This window comes from Staurois parvus, unplaced genomic scaffold, assembly GCF_062004578.1.
Source record: "Staurois parvus isolate SC_StPar_1 unplaced genomic scaffold, SC_StPar_1.0 ptg000177l, whole genome shotgun sequence".
Classification (NCBI taxonomy): Eukaryota; Metazoa; Chordata; class Amphibia; order Anura; family Ranidae; genus Staurois; species Staurois parvus.
Genome location: NW_028317973.1, coordinates 5,694,981 through 5,710,200, shown reverse-complemented (window position 1 = coordinate 5,710,200; position 15,220 = coordinate 5,694,981).

Here is a 15,220-nt window from a genome sequence, read left to right as displayed (position 1 = left end):
TGTGAAAATTCCACCACCAAAGGAGATTAAATGAACTCACCAGAGCTAATGGCTGGTCAGATTATAAACCAGCAACAGCGCTTGTGCTCTGGGAGCAATGAACCCGATGTCCAAATAGATATGGTGATGTTTCAGATACTTCCAGATAATAATAATCACAGACAAACAACTTTGCAGCCCAAGCTCTTATGATGAACTTCTACACTCTTTCTCATACCTCCATGAGAGCATGCAGTACACTCAGGGACAAAAAAGAGAACATAATGGTGCAATACGTTTTTTTTTTTTTTATTTATCTCTTTAATAAAAAAGGTATAAGGAAACTCACAAACAAGGTGTCCAACAGACACCAGCTTCAATCGCAAAAAAGGGTTGAGATACAGTTAACGCTCACCGCGGATCTCTCCCATACAGCACAGAATAGCAAGTGTATATCATCATCCAAAAAACATTAGTGTTTTAAATAAATTATAGTGTCCAAACATAAATTAGTGTCCAAAAAAATTATCTGGAAGTATCTGAAACATCACCATATCTATTTGGACATCGGGTTTATTGCTCCCAGAGCACAAGCGCTGTTGCTGGTTTATAATCTGACCAGCCATTAGCTCTGGTGAGTTCATTTAATCTCCTTTGGTGGTGGAATTTTCACAATTGGTTCAAGTCACTGAAGATATATATATATTTTTTGGACACTAATTTATGTTTGGACACTATAATTATTTATTTAAAACACAAATTTTTTTGGATGATGATATACACTTTTGTATAAGTTTGTTATTAGCGCATACCTTTTAATTAGGATTAGGTATTTTTTGCAAAGATAAATTTTATACCGTGTTCACTAAAGTTCCCTTGCAAAGTGAAAATTCATACTCTACACGTAAACCAACCCCACCATATCTGTGTTTAGCAGCATTACAAAATGAATAGTTTAAAAAAAACTATTCTAGTTTCGTGGGTGTACCACCCTCCTAGATGGGTGCTAGGTTTAGATAGATAATATTTAGCTGTATTTTGCTAGATAAATTTAGCTATCACACTAGCCAGTGTGGTTATAATTGTTCTGTAAAAGCATAACTTGCACACTTGAATCAGTGCTGCTGTGTTCTGCTGGTTAGGTCTACTCATTGAGATCAGCTGTAGCCAGACTGATGGCTCCATCTGCATACAGAAATCTTGAGAAGCTTCTGGATAATAGTTGTGGAGCTATGCAGATGACAGCATGAATATTGATACAGCCCTGGCCTATCCCAGAGAGAGAGGCTCTGATTGCATGCTGGGTAACTGTATATATTCAGTGAGAACACTGAGCTAAAGGGGACACCAGCTGGTGTTCTGGAGAGTCTTGTCCACTTAATCTCCTACCTAAAAGGATTCTGCTCTAATTTGCTATTACTACTACTACTACTACTACTACTACTACTACTACTGCTGCTGCCATAAAGCCGAAGTCTGATGTTTGCTTCAAGCACGGACTTTGTCGTAGATTATTCGAAACAATACTTAAAGTCCTCAACTGTACATGGTTCTTATTTTTTAAATATCCCACCTAATCCCTTAACCCTATTCGAGCTCTCTAAAAATGAAAACAACAAACACAACACCTCTAGACTGGTCATTGAAGAAACGTGTGAATGAGCATATGTGCCTAGATGCGGTGCAAAGCTTTTGGGGAAGATCTGGGCAGCATTCCTGCGGGTCCTACGGGAGTAGCGCTACATGGGAATAGTGTGATTTAGTTTAGAATGGTGAATGTGTTATCTATATTAACATTCTTTTTAAGGTATTGTTTTATTGTGCAATTATGTGTGTAATCTTATTTTATAAGCAGTGTTTCCATCTTGCAATTTATTTGCCTTTTTAAATCTATATTTTATTATGGTCTTTTCCTGTTGCACACCACAGACTATGACCTTGAATGTGATAAAAAAAAGTCACCATTTAAAGTGTACTTAAACCCAAAAACAAAAATGTGTTATCTTTTCAGTCTCTAGATGTGGTGGCATTATTTTTCTTCTCTTTTCATGCTTTTTTTTTTTCTTTTTCACCTGGTGAATTCACCAGTAAACGCTTCCTGTCCTAGAGTGACCAGGTCCATTTCCTCCACTGTATAAATTGAGGAGCAGTAGCGTCAGTCTTAGCTGCTTTTCTGATTTGGAACACTCAACTCCTTCACATTAAAGAGCACTGCTGTATAGTTTACAAAAGATAGCTGGAAAGACTGATAAGTTTGCTTTAGATTTAATCTCTGTGCACAGGAAGAGACACTGGATTTCTGTCAGAATTAACAGGAATTGTTCTGTACTTGCAGAAAATCTACCTAGACTAAAAAAAACTAATGAACTAATGCAGCCACCACATCTAAGGATTGTAAACTACATTATGTTATGTTTTTGTTCCTGAGTTTAGATACCTGGGTTTAGATACTCTTTTTAAAGGCTCCTAATTTTCAGGAGTTCTATTGCTTCAATCCCCACCTATCAACTACTTCTCTGTTAGGAAAAAAGCAACTACAAGGACATTACTGTGCTTTTTTTGTTAAACCTTAGAAGCTCATTTTTTTACACTACCTATTATGGATGTGGCAAGTGTACCTGAGTTTGGTTTGCAGGCCATTCGCCACTCCTAAATTCAAATGTTAATCCATCCCCCTTTGAGGTAAATAGGAGCCAAATTTGGCCATTTTTAAATCTAATAGGATTGGAGAGCTATGTACTGCTTTTGGAGGACATGTAGCAATGCAAACGGTCTCAGTTCAGCTGGGACCAGCCCTTTTGATAATTCTTAAAAGGCAATGTTAAAAATACAAAATTCCTTTAACCACTTGCCTACAGGGCACTTGTACCCCCTTCCTGCCCAGGCCAATTTCCAGCTTTTAGCGCTGTCACACTTTGAATGACAATTGTGCGGTCATGCAACAGTGTACCCATATGACATTTTTATAATTTTTTTGAGACAGATAGAGATTTCTTTTGGTGGTATTTAATCACCTCTGGGATTTTTATTTTTACTTTTAAACAAACCAAAAACCACTGAAAATTTTGAAAAAAAAAAGTTTTTCTTAGTTTTTGTTATACAATTTTGTAAATAAGTGATTTTTCTCCTTCACTGATGTGTACTAATGAGGCTGCACTGATGGACACTGATAGGTGACACTGATGGGCACTGGTAGGTTGCACTGATGGGCATTGACAGGCATCACTGATGGGCACTGAAAGGCAGCACTGATACATGACACTGATATATGGCACTGATAGGCAGCACTGGCTGGCACTGATAGGCAGCACTGATAGGCGACACTGATTGGCATTGATAGGTGCCACTGACTGGCAGCTCAGATGGGCACTGATATGTGGCATTGATGTTCACTGATATGCACTTATATGTGGCATTGATGTGGCACTGATGGGCACTGGCACGTGGCACTGATGAGCACTGACAGGTGGCACTTCTGGGGCCACACTGATCATCAGTGCCCTGATGATCAGTGTACATGTTCCCTCGCGGAAAGCCGATTACCGGCTCGCCTCTCCTCTCGAGCTGTCAGAGTCACAGCTAGAGAGGAGAGAAATGCCGATAACCGGCATTTCCGTGTTTACATGTGATCAGCTGTGATTGGACACAGCTGATCACATGACTGAGCCGACATCTTCGGCTCTTTCCGTGATCCCTTGGACACAGCGCACCGCGATCGCCACGCTGCGCGTTCCCTGAGGCTGCCATGCGTAGTGAGAATGGAAGGACGTCATATGACGTACTATCAGAACGAGAGAATCACCTTGCGCCCGTCATTGTACTATAGGGTGGGCGAAAGGTGGTTAACAAGCTTTGGGATGCCCTAAAGCTGCCTGTGAAGTTTTGCTGTAGGATGTACTACAGCAAAAGTTACATTTACAAAAAAACAACAAAGAAGCTGGATATTACTTTTATTTTTCCAGACCTATATCCTACATAAGGGTCTGGTATATATGTAAATAGGGGACCCCGTGCAAAAAAAAGATGTATAGAGTTTCCCCCTAAAATTGTTTACCAGACTGCTGTCCTTTTTGAAGGTCTGCTATGGATTTTAGGGGGTGAAGCAATGTGAAAAACAAATGAGTGGCATGGTCAATGACATCATCAGGATACCCCAACCCTTTTACATTCTTTTGCCATCTACAAAGCTGTCATTTGTAATGAGACTTAGTCAGGAGTGAACAGGTTACCCCAATAATGTTGAGGTCTAGGCCTGGTATGGTTCAGGGTAAAGGAGGCTGCATGTGCATTTTTTTTTTACATGGCATCCCCCTTACAATACATACCAAGCCCCTATTTAGGAAACCCAGATGTTTTTGTTTAGAAACAAATCTTTTGAAAAATAAGTACTTGTAAATGACAAAAAAAAAGACCCAAAACTCAGCATGCACTTTCCCCAGAAATCTATCCCAGACCCTTATCCATATTGAGATGGGATGTAGTTTGAACATTAAACCTTATGCAAGCAAAGAAAAAGTGTGGGCCCCCCCTGAAACCTATACTAGAGGGCTTGATATGGGTTTTAAGGTGAATGCATTGCAAGCAGGAAAAAAAGCATGGGGTCCTCCCTGAAAAATCTCCAGAAGACCTCTATCTAAGGATACAACCTGGTTCACCAGGAAAGGGGAGAGACATTGAGTGTGTGCCTACCCTGAGCCATATCAGACCACATGTCCTCAGTATGGAGGGACACCCCTGGTGAGGCACTTTGTCCCAAGGGATAAGGAGGACCTCTTCCCCACAGCCTTGACCTAATGGTTGTGGGGGTATGCAGACTAGGACTTATCATAATCTGGAAGCCGATTAATAAAAAGAGGGCCCTGAGATGCTTTTCCCCCCTATAAAAATGAGTAAGGGCAACATGTTATCCCTTGTTACTCATTCACAAAAAGTGGTGCCTCTGTAGGATGTACTATAGCAAACGTAACATTTTGTCAGGAAAGGCTTGCTCATAATAGAAACAAAAGTTTCCTGGTGCATAAATATGCACAGACCAGCAACTGGCTGTGCAGATGTCCACAAACATGAGCATAGGTGTGTGCTCTTGTGCAGCTGAACGCGTGCCAATGCTGACCCCAAACTTCCTTTTTAAATGGAGCAATTGCACTACCTAATTGCTATTTGGTCGTGTGTGTGTGTGTGTGTATCCAGATTCCTGTTTTGACCTCTGATCTTGACTCGGCTTGCTCCTGACTCAGCTTGTCTGCTATTTGCCCTGACCTTGGTCTGTATCTGGATTCTGCCTATGCCTACTGTCTCTACCTATTGCCTCTGCCTGATCTGCCTCCACCGTTACTGACACTGGCCTGTGATCTAACTTCTCTCCTGTCTGCCGTTTATGCCTAATCTGCCAGTATGTTGCCAACCTGGCTTGTCTGACCCTGCATCTTGTTTATCCAGCCTGCTACAGCTCCTCAGTCCAACACGCTCTCATCTGGTTCATCTGCTTTTTACCCATCTACCCTGCTGTGACATCTGCCTGCTGCCAGCCTGTCTGCTACCAGCCTGCCTGCCTTTGTTTACATTCAGCCATTGACCATTAATCTCCCAGCTGGCAGATAAGCTGAGGATGTATCACTGGTTTTTGAGATACTGGATGCCACTTGCTTTCTAGCAACCAGGATCCCTGAGCAGGAAGCTGTCACATTTAACAGAGGAAGCGATAATACTGTTAATGTATTACTTTCTTCTGCAGGCAGAGGTTAGGCTCAGTGGTTGGGTGAGCACCCAATTTAGTTTGCCGCTTTGATGAACAGCCACAGTTTCAACCAAACCTTACATTGGTCTGAAACCATACCCTACTATCAATATTTTATCCTCATCTTTCTCTTACTCTATCAGATCCCAACAATTAAGATCCCAATCTAGTAGTGTCTAACATCCTAAAATGTGAAAAAAACCATTTATTTTTGGAATCTGGGTTACCTTACAATTTAGAAAGCTATACTTTGCTCTGTACTATTTCAGTTGAGAGTTTGGGCAGAATTATTCCTCATTTTAGAGTAATGGCCATAGTTTTCATTCCTTTTATCCCATCTCATCATAACTTGGCTAGTTTTACTTTCATATCTCTCCTGAAACCCTGTAGATACCATGACTTCCATACCCAGCAGTAATTTAAACAGCTGTATGGAATACATGCCCATTTGCTATTAGCCTGTATCTATGTTGTTCTGGATACACAGGTAGTCCAGGGCAAAAGGGAATGATGTGTATTACCCCACCCACAACCTATATAGTTATTTTGAGTTTGAGAAGGCTCTGCTGTGCATACTTTTCTATAAATATTCACTAATTTATTTTTAATGCTAATAAAATATACCAACTTGTAACAAATCCTACATTAACGAATTGATTTTATTTTAAAAATGCCATAATGTAATCAGCAATGCTTTGAAAGCTTGCAACTGGAAGCCAACAAATATGCAACATGTTTTAAGAGAGGAACGTTCTACCAGCTACCATCATCAAGAACTCAGAAGTTTCACTAGATTTGATAAAACTGTAGATTTGCTCTGTGCAGAATGTTAATTATTACCGTAATAGATCTGAAATAGTTTTCCCCCTGGCAAAATATGATTAATCACATCAATTACATTTTTTGATTAACAATAAAAATGATGATTTATGCTTGATACCTCTCCATCCAGGCATGGACACCCTGGAGCTCCTCCAGCAGCAATTTTGAAGAGAGCTGATTGTAGCAAGGAGACCCCCACATAGACTCCTACCTATTTTCTCCTTATCTCCTTACAACCTTAGCTATGTAGTTAATCTTATATTGCCTTGGGCTTCTCATGATGTCTCAGCAGGGAGGTCTTTGCAGAAATTGTCATTCTTTCTTTGAAGTTGTATATAGTTTTTTAAATATATTGGTTATCTTAAAGTGCATGCAGCATGTTTGCTGTCAGCCCACCAGAGTTCCAGCCTATTACCAATGCTGAAAGAGAACAAAGGCCAGATATGGCAAAAAGATCATTCTAATACCGCACATATACTAGATGTCAGTTACAGTGTAAGTGAATGTGTTTGAAAATGGTAAATTGTCAAATCTAGTCAATGTTGTTTAAACAAAAAAGCCACCATCATTTATTCAATTCATTTCTTGGTATTTGATGAAATGACTCTTGTATAATTGACTAAACTGAATAAGACAATGTATGCTTCTATTTAGACTAGCAGAGTGAATCAGGTTTGTCTGGATCTTTCGGACAATGTACTCATTTGAATGCCATGTATGGATACTTTACAAATGTAACTCTGTGTATGCAGTGGTGTATGCTGGATCTGTACCTCTGAGCAAAGATATCCTTCATATTCTCTCTACCTATTGGAGAATTAAAATCAAAGTCAATCAATTCACTATTTTGCATATAAACCATGTTTCTGTCTTCTGAAATAGATGGCTAGTGCAACAATTAACCTGCAAGCAACTGACAACTATCATGGAAATATTTTTAAACTTAATGTTAAACATACATATACTGTATAATCAGTACCATAATTTTTTTCCCTAAATATATACTTGCTCATATACCCAGACTGGAAGATGCTGAATGCTAACACTACTTTATTTCTTCTTGATTTCTGCTACATATTTGTTCTCCGTTTCTGCAATACTAAAACACTTAGCATATGCACATATTACTGTATATCCCAGGTAGGAGTGCTATGGCTTGGCTGTCCTGCCTAATGTGATGGTCCTTCCTATTTGCTAGGACCTGGCAACATATAGTTTTCACAAAGTGAGATTTGTAATAGCTTTTCTGGATTTCACTTACACAAATGAAAACAATTATTTTTTTTATAACTTCTCATTGTTAGAACACAGATCTCTTCCTGACCTCCTTAGGAAAAACCCTATGTAACTATTATGCGCAATAGAGACATGGAAGCTGTACGCGACAGCCATCTTGTTCAGGTCCCAGCCATTTTGTTTTTCATGAACAATCATCTTTCACCCCTCCTCTTGAAATGGAATTTGTAGCTGGAAGTTGTAATGGACTTCAAAAGAGCCTTTTATTGTAAATAAAACACAAATGGTGGCCAGCTCCAGAGCTTTAAACTGCTAACTAGTCTTGGCAGGATGTCTGCTGTGCAAAGACACTTTCCTCTGCCCTATCATAAAACACTAACTCAGTCCAGCCTTCACACATGACCTGTTAGGTCATTAGAGCTTGGGAATGCAGACTGTGCCATAAAACATCTATTTCACATGTAACCATTTCACATACAGTTCATAACATCCAACATGAACTGGGCTCATTAATATTAGGTATATATTTGGATATATCATGTCCTACATGACTATGTTAGCACATAGGAAAGGGAAGAAAGCAGTCCCCTCCCTCCTGGGTGACAAAGGTATGCTGTGTTTGGTATCCCTGGGCTTGAAAATTAATTCTGAATACTAATCTGCCAGTTGCTAGAATACCACCTGCATGTATTGGAGGTTAATATTAGTGTGAAATTTTAGTTGGGTCATAAACTTGGCGACCTCCTAGAAACTATCCCCTAAACCGGGTGATTGGTCAGTTGCTCTCAGGCAAGACCCCTTTAATATCCTAGAAAAGGACTGACAGGCCTGGTGGAGGGAGCTCTCATTTAACATCAATCAAGAAACCTCTAACGGACTTGAGAGCCAAGCAACATTTTTGCACAGACAATTAGACTCTGCTAAAACCAGGACTTGGCAAGTATTTTGTCTTCGTAACTCCTTTCTTTTATTTCTCTGTTGCATGATTGTTCTCTTTATGTCTTTGTAACATCTTTTTCTGTAAAAATTTTAATTGCACAGTTTTGACCTTTTTAGTAATATACCCTATTTGAAAAGTGTTGAAACCGTCTCTAAAGCTTTTAATGCAAACTAAACAATTCCTGTCTCTTGAAGAGTGCTACTGTATGTAATAACCCTCTGAATATACCTGTCTGTGGTGACAGTGTGTGTTACAGACGCTTATGCTAAAATCATAGTGTTATTGCTAGGATTTGTGAGTTTCCTCCTTCTCTGTAAAAAGGCAGTGGTGACAGTGTGAAGGGTTAATTGTGTTATTAACCTAACCCAGTAACAATCGCTCTCAGGGTACTGGCACATAGTTTTTGGTCCCGAGAGCTGGAAAATCTTTGTGCAGGGTGCAGCTGAGAGGGGCATTGTTGCACAAGTGACAAAATGGTGCGAGACTGGCTGGTCCTTTGTCAGGAGTTGGTGAGAAGGGCAGGGGTTGGGTACTGCGTTATGTCACACCCTACAGTATGAAAAAGACTTGTCATAGACTTCCAATACTTTTTTTTTTTTAGGACCTCTTTTATGGGTGTGTGCTATTGTCCCTTAATATTCTTGTCTTTTCAGTTAGCCAACTGGAGGCTAGTTCCAAAAAGGAGTCAGCTGCCACTAATTGGTCACTTCCTGCTTGTCTAAAAGCCACCCAACATTTTGTAGCCTTAACAAATTACTCTTGCCAATTTATTAAGGATTACTCCTTTGTGGTGGCACTTATCACAGCCTTGACTCATAAGGCAGCTGATCCTAAACACTTGTCCCCTGAAGACCTAGAAGCTTTTGACACCTTGAAGCAATCTGTCTTAACTGGACCAGCTCTATGCTGGCTTCATACAACCAAAACATTCTACATGGAAATCAATTCATCCACTGTGGGGGTCAGGGCCATACTTCTTTAGACTGCCAATGCAAGAAGCATCCCTGTGCTTTCTGCTTCAAGTTTCTCACCCCTGCAGGAAGTAATTACAACTTCAGAGCTCATGAACGGAATCTTCAGTTTCCCCATGATTCCTCATGACTCCTACAAATGCCTAGGCTTTTTTTACCAATTTAAGTTAATCATTACATACAAACCTAATAACAGAGCCAATACACTCTCTCGTCACTGCCATTTACCTTCCATAATAAAGAACTGGGGCTTTTTCCTTCACTCATGGCCGTGGACACTTCTTGGTATTGCCTGAGGTGTCATGGCTATATCACTTGATATAGCACGTCCAGTGACCAAGAAATCTTTTAAAAGCACCGGTTAGCCTAGCTAATGTAAGGACTGCACCTTCAGGGAAAGCCATTGTGAAGAGGAACGGGATCTACTTCCAAGCTTCACTTTAGCTTGAGGCAAGAGGCTTCCTCACACTCTGTGGCATACAGGAAACAATCAAAATGGTTCATGATCAAATGCTGTTGCACTGTGAAAATGACAGTGTTCATTAGAGATGAGCGAAGTATTCAAAAATTCGATTCGACTGATTCGGCGAATTCGTGGAAAAAATTTGATTCGAGTCGAATATATTCACTGTGAATTTAACTTAAAAAAGGGTGTTTCTAGGCTTCAGAGAGACTTAATATTAGTGCAGAACACTGTACCTTTAATTTAAATGCCCTTGGAGTCTGCTGGGGAAGAGAAATAATACTGTCAGTCAGTATGACATGCAGATGAGTGCCGTCGATCTTAGAATCACCGCACACTTCACTCATTTGGGCAGTCACGGGGCCAAAACCAGAGTGTGGAGCCACAGTGTGGCGGTGGAGGCAGCAGCAATGGGAGGCCATACAGCACCCTATGACAAAAATGGAAACCACCAGCAGTGTGAGGAGAACTGAAAGTGGCACATGGCAGAGTGTGGCGATAGAGACAGCAGCAATGGGAGGCCGTACAGGGACCCATGACACACTCTGGACCTGGCAGCAGCATGAGGAGGCGGTACAGGGGCCCATGGCAGATTACGGGCCTGGCAGCAGCATGAGGAGTCGGTACGGGGGCCCATGGCAGATTACGGGCCTGGCAGCAGCAATGGGAGGCCGTACAGGGACCCATGACACACTCTGGACCTGGCAGCAGCATGGGGAGGCGGTACAGGGGCCCATGACAGATTACGGGCCTGGCAGCAGCATGAGGAGTCGGGACGGGGCCCATGACACACTCTGGACCTGGCAGCAGCATGAGGAGGCGGTACAGGGGCGCATGACAGATTACGAGCCTGGCAGCAGCAACTCGGACAGGAGGACGTTCAGCTTCTGCACCGTCGGGTGCGTGCTCGCAAACTGTTGTCTCTTGGAAACGGATTCCAAGAAAGACTGCTGACGGAATCCGTGAAGAGGAGTAGCAGGAGAAGGAGCATTTGAACGAGCGGAAGATGCCAACAAGCGACAACAGGGGCCCATGACAGATTACGGGCCTGGCAGCAGCTATGGGAGGCCCGTAATCTGCCAGCACCCTATGACAAAAAATGGAACCCACCAGCAGTGTGAGGAGACCTGAAAGTGGCACATGGCAGAGTGTGGCGATGGAGACAGCAGCAATGGGAGGCCGTACAGGGACCCATGAGAGACTCTGGACCTGGCAGCAGCATGAGGAGGCGGTATAGGGGCCCATGGCAGATTAGGGGCCTGGCAGCAGCTATGGGAGGCCCGTAATCTGCCAGCACCCTATGACAAAAAATGGAACACACCAGCAGTGTGAGGAGACCTGAAAGTGGCACATGGCAGAGTGTGGCGATGGAGACAGCAGCAATGGGAGGCCGTACAGGGACCCATGAGAGACTCTGGACTTGGCAGCAGCATGAGGAGGCGGTATAGGGGCCCATGGCAGATTAGGGGCCTGGCAGCAGCTATGGGAGGCCCGTAATCTGCCAGCACCCTATGACAAAAAATGGAACACACCAGCAGTGTGAGGAGACCTGAAAGTGGCACATGTTTGGGGCATGATTCATGGCGGATTTAGTCAGTTGTGTCAGGAACTGGTGGTTTGAAATCCAGACTAATCCACGCCTGATTCATTTTCACAAACGTGAGTCTCTCCACACTTTGGGTGGACAGTCGTGTCCTCCGCGGAGTTACAATACCTCCTGCCGCACTAAACACGCGCTCCGATGCCACGCTACTGGCCGGGCATGACAGCCTTTCAAGGGCAAATTCAGCTAGTTGGGGCCAAAGGTCAAGTTTCGTTGCCCAGTAGTCAAGGGGATTGTCTACCTCGGTTGGCAGGGTGCTGTCCAAGTAGGCCCAAGCCTGTTGTTTGAGGTCCTGCTCCAGGTCCACCTGATGCTGCTGCTGCTGCTGCTGCTGCGGCTGGTTAGTAGTTTCCTCACTGCGCTGGTGAAGAAAGCTACTCCTCATCGACTGCAGACTGAGGCAGCCGCTGCTGGTGGAGCTGCCACTGCTCCTACCACCCCACCCCTCCCCTGCTGCCATGGCAGCGGAACGCGAGCGCACAGGGCCCACAGTGTCTGAGGATGGACGTTGGCGCAGACAGGCAGAGACCAGCTGACTACATAGGTGGTTTTTATAGTACGTTATTTTGGCCTCCCTCTCAGCAGGTGTGAAAAAGGCCACCATTTTTGAACGGTAGCGAGGGTCCAACAAGGTGGACAGCCAAAAGTCATCCCTCTGTCTGATGGTTATTATTCGGCTGTCGCTACGCAAGCAAGCGAGCATGCTATGGGCCATTTGTGCCAAGGAATGCGAGGGACTCCCTGCCTCCATCTCCACAGCATACTGCCACGGTGCGTCTGGGTCCTCTGTCTCCTCTTCCTCCTCCTCTACCAGATGCTCCTGCTCCTCCACTCCTGTCCGCTGAGTGGAAAAACCACCCATTTCACTCAATAATTCCTGAGCACCAATGTCCTCCTCTACCTCCTCCTCTTCTTCCTGTCCTGCCCCCACAGGGGTCATGTGGCGTTGAGATCTGTGCGCCACGTCTACCGCACCCTGACCAGCCATTGTTAACAGCATTTGTTCCAGGACGTGCAACAGAGGAATGACGTCGTTCATCCCATAGTCCTGCCGACTCACGAATAGCGTGGCCTCCTCAAAGGGCCTGAGCAAGCGCAGGTGTCACGCATGAGCTGCCAATGGCTGACATCTAAGTTACACAGGGAGTACCTTTATCCGCTTTTAACATCAGGAAATCTGTGATGGCCTTTTGCTGTTCGTAAAGGCGGTCTAACATATGTAGGGTTGAATTCCACCTTGTTGCAACGTCACAGCATGAGGAGTCGGTATAGGGGCCCATGGCAGATTAGGGGCCTGGCAGCAGCTATGGGAGGCCCGTAATCTGCCAGCACCCTATGTCAAAAAATTGAACACACCAGCAGTGTGAGGAGACCTGAAAGTGGCACATGGCAGAGTGTGGCGATGGAGACAGCAGCAATGGGAGGCCGTACAGGGACCCATGACAGACTCTGGACTTGGCAGCAGCATGAGGAGGCGGTATATAGGGGCCTATGGCAGATTAGGGGCCTGGCAGCAGCTATAGGAGGCCCGTAATCTGCCAGCACCCTATGTCAAAAATTCAACACACCAGCAGTGTGAGGAGACCTGAAAGTGGCACATGGCAGAGTGTGGCGATGGAGACCGCAGCAATGGGAGGCCGTACAGGGACCCATGACAGACTCTGGACTTGGCAGCAGCATGAGGAGGCGGTATATAGAGGCCTATGGCAGATTAGGGGCCTGGCAGCAGCTATAGGAGGCCCGTAATCTGCCAGCACCCTATGTCAAAAAATTCAACACACCAGCAGTGTGAGGAGACCTGAAAGTGGCACATGGCATAAGAGACTGTGGACCTGGCAGCAGCATGAGGAGGCGGTATAGGGGCCCATGGCAGATTAGGGGCCTGGCAGCAGCTATGGGAGGCCCGTAATCTGCCAGCACCCTATGACAAAAAATGGAACACACCAGCAGTGTGAGGAGACCTGAAAGTGGCACATGTTTGGGGCATGATTCATGGCGGATTTAGTCAGTTGTGTCAGGAACTGGTGGTTTGAAATCCAGACTAATCCACGCCTGATTCATTTTCACAAACGTGAGTCTCTCCACACTTTGGGTGGACAGTCGTGTCCTCCGCGGAGTTACAATACCTCCTGCCGCACTAAACACGCGCTCCGATGCCACGCTACTGGCCGGGCATGACAGCCTTTCAAGGGCAAATTCAGCTAGTTGGGGCCAAAGGTCAAGTTTCGTTGCCCAGTAGTCAAGGGGATTGTCTACCTCGGTTGGCAGGGTGCTGTCCAAGTAGGCCCAAGCCTGTTGTTTGAGGTCCTGCTCCAGGTCCACCTGATGCTGCTGCTGCTGCTGCGGCTGGTTAGTAGTTTCCTCACTGCGCTGGTGAAGAAAGCTACTCCTCATCGACTGCAGACTGAGGCAGCCGCTGCTGGTGGAGCTGCCACTGCTCCTACCACCCCACCCCTCCCCTGCTGCCATGGCAGCGGAACGCGAGCGCACAGGGCCCACAGTATCTGAGGATGGACGTTGGCGCACAAAGGCAGAGACCAACTGACTACATAGGTGGTTTTTATAGTACGTTATTTTGGCCTCCCTCTCAGCAGGTGTGAAAAAGGCCACCATTTTTGAACAGTAGCGAGGGTCCAACAAGGTGGACAGCCAAAAGTCATCCCTCTGTCTGATGGTTATTATTCGGCTGTCGCTACGCAAGCAACCGAGCATGCTATGGGCCATTTGTGCCAAGGAATGCGAGGGACTCCCTGCCTCCATCTCCACAGCATACTGCCACGGTGCGTCTGGGTCCTCTGTCTCCTCCTCCTCCTCCTCTACCAGATGCTCCTGCTCCTCCACTCCTGTCCGCTGAGTGGAAAAACCACCCATTTCACTCAATAATTCCTGAGCACCAATGTCCTCCTCTACCTCCTCCTCTTCTTCCTGTCCTGCCCCCACAGGGGTCATGTGGCGTTGAGATCTGTGCACCACGTCTACCGCACCCTGACCAGCCATTGTTAACAGCATTTGTTCCAGGACGTGCAACAGAGGAATGACGTCGTTCATCCCATAGTCCTGCCGACTCACGAATAGCGTGGCCTCCTCAAAGGGCCTGAGCAAGCGGCAGGTGTCACGCATGAGCTGCCAATGGCTGACATCAAAGTTACACAGGGGAGTACCTTTATCCGCTTGTAACATCAGGAAATCGGTGATGGCCTTTCGCTGTTCGTAAAGGCGGTCTAACATGTGTAGGGTTGAATTCCACCTTGTTGCAACGTCGCAGATCAGGCGATGCTGTGCAATTCCGTTCTGCCGCTGCAGCTCAAGGAGGGTGTGCTTTGCGGTGTAGGAATGGCTGAAATGCATGCAAAGTTTACGTGACATTTTAAGGATGTCTTGCAGTGGGATGGTGGATTTTAGGAACCGCTTGACAACCAGATTGAACACGTGAGCCATGCATGGCGCATGGCACAACCTTCCTTGACGC